Here is a 2,584-nt window from a genome sequence, read left to right as displayed (position 1 = left end):
ACATAGAAGGAAACATTCCAATTTTAGTCCAATACAGTAATATTATTTCTCAGTCGTTGATGCTTTCTGCCATTTGAAATGCTTCATGTAGTATTGGGCTATGTCTGCACTGCCAACATTAACTAGCTTCAAGTGAGCTCGATGAACCATTCTAACAGGGTTTGTAACCAGACAGCTTCTACCAAGGAACCCCGGGGAATGTGGTTTTGTGTGGGTATAGAGAAACTTGCATTAGAGATCCCTAAAGTTCACAAGGTGGGAAGGCCTTGATTAGTTTACATTTGTAGTACAGAGATGTACTAAAACTGAAGTTATCCAGTCATCAGACTTGCAAACAGCGATGTTGTCTCCTTTTCTAAATCTTCAAGTCATGTCAGATTTACGATCTGTGAATGCTGGAGGCATGCACTGTCAAAATGGGGTTATAAGCATTGTGGCTGTTCTCAAACCTTAGTTTTAGGGATACTGTCAGGCATGAGGGGTCTCTCCAGTGTGGTTCATGGTATACAAAACAGCTGCTTTCAGGTTCGCCTTTAACAGAGCGAAAAGAATGACTTGGAAATGCCATTGTTACATCCAAGGCATCAGCCCCGCATCATTCCTTCTACATTTGCTTTGCCTTGCTGAGTTCTAAATGGCTTGGCTAGAAATATGTAGCCAGAATGAAGACTGACTACCACAAAGCCTCTCACTTTCCTTGTTCCAGTTTCCTTTCTGTGTCCGTACCCCATCCAGTGCTACTTCACTTGCATAATACAGTACAGGGGGTATGTGCCCCAAACAACCATATATAGGGCTCCTAGGTTCCCTCGTTGCTCTGGCGGGGGGATTGGGGAGGCGACCGCCCCTCTCCCTCCCTCCTGCTAGATTCAAAGGGCCCTCCAGCTGGTCAGCGGGCCACGTGGTCCCCGCCAATCAGCTGAAGCCCTTTAAATCGGGTAGGAGGGGAGGGAGAGGGGTGGCCGGGCGGGTGGTCGCTCTTGGGGGTGGGGCTTCCCCCGCCGGCCAGCTGGCCAGGGGCTGATTGAAGCCCCTAGAAGTGGGGGAACCCCAGCTGTATAGTTGCAAACAGTTGTGGGGGGGGGGCAGGTTTAGAGTCTGAAAATGGCAACTTAAAGCTTAAAGCACCTCCTCACAGAGAGAACAGCTTGCTCCCAGCATGCAGCAGTGAGCCTTTTAACAGAAGTAATAACGGGAAAAGGGAAATTAATGTCAATTGAACTGTGAGGGCACCTGGATTTTTTACTGGAAAATTCTGGGCGTGGCCCCAGAGTGTGTGTGGTGAATTTAAATTGGACACCCCCAATACTGATGGCTATCATTCAGGCTCAGGGAGCCCTGCATTGCAGTCACCAACAGTTATGTCTTGTACACATCTAGCTGTGCTGCTCTGAGCACGTCAGGTAGTTTATGCATAAGATCCCATCCTATTATTTTTACTTCATTTTGAATAGCTACTGATGTCTCCCTTTGTCTTTGCAACCCGCAGTCCCCTCCCACATCCTAAATTAGCATATCGATTTCCTTCTTTTTAACGACCTTGATTCTTTGTACAAAAGTGCAGCTAAATGGTGTCAAGGGAGCAACGTCCATGCTTAGGGGTACAAAAGTCGCACGCATTCCATACTAACTGTGAAGAAAGTAGTTTAAGATTACTGTAACTCGTTCACTGTGCAGGGATTATCTCTACCGGTTTATCCCGGCACGAACTGCTTTTTAGTTCAACAAGTTCTAGATAGTCTAGCTATCGAATGGTACACATTTCACAAAAAAAGTATGTTCCTGTCTTTCTCAGTACATTTGTAGTAAAAAGTGGTAGTCCAAATTCAGTTGGAGGAGCGGCGGTTTACAGCAAACGATTAACGCCTTCACAAAACCTCATTTATATGTGCCACTGAGGATAAATGTATATAATTTTATGACAGGAAAAGGTCACCATGTGACTTTCCGGTGTCATTATTTTGCAATTATACTTTTCTCATGAATGTTTATTTTCAGATTTATGTTGAACCGTGTTGTAAAGAGGGTTCATTTTTTTTAAATCATTCTTCCTTTTTTATCATGGTTACATAAAAATCTGGCCATATGGAAATGATGGGAAATGTCGCTGTGGTAATATCTTCCTGTCATAAATGATTGTATAAACTCATGACCCAGCCATATTTCAGCAGAAACCTTTGCCCCAGGCAGGAGATCTGTATAGAATTTAATTTGTGAAGTTCAAAAACCCAGCCACCCAGAGCTGAGTCACAGTACTACCTCTTCTGTATGTAACATTTTAAAAAAAATTATCTTAATTTATCATTAAAATTTTAATAAAATAATAAACAAAACAGCCTAATAAATGTATTGAAAACCCTCTTGCCTCGTATCAGTCATCTTGTCCTCTTGAATGCTCAATGTGGCAACCAGATATTTTAAAAAATGTGTTGCATTTCATTTTTTGAGTTCATTGTCATTAGCTGATGAAATCAGTGAGGAATTTCAGACAGTCGATATAATCCGGAAGAGGAACGGTTCCCAAACAATTTCTGGTCTGTCATTTCAGACAGAACCGTTTTAGAACCGGTTCCCTACTGGAATA

Source organism: Gekko japonicus, unplaced genomic scaffold (assembly GCF_001447785.1).
Source record: "Gekko japonicus isolate JY-2015 unplaced genomic scaffold, Gekko_japonicus_V1.1 scaffold3036, whole genome shotgun sequence".
Taxonomy (NCBI): Eukaryota; Metazoa; Chordata; class Lepidosauria; order Squamata; family Gekkonidae; genus Gekko; species Gekko japonicus.
This window is presented reverse-complemented; position numbering follows the sequence as displayed.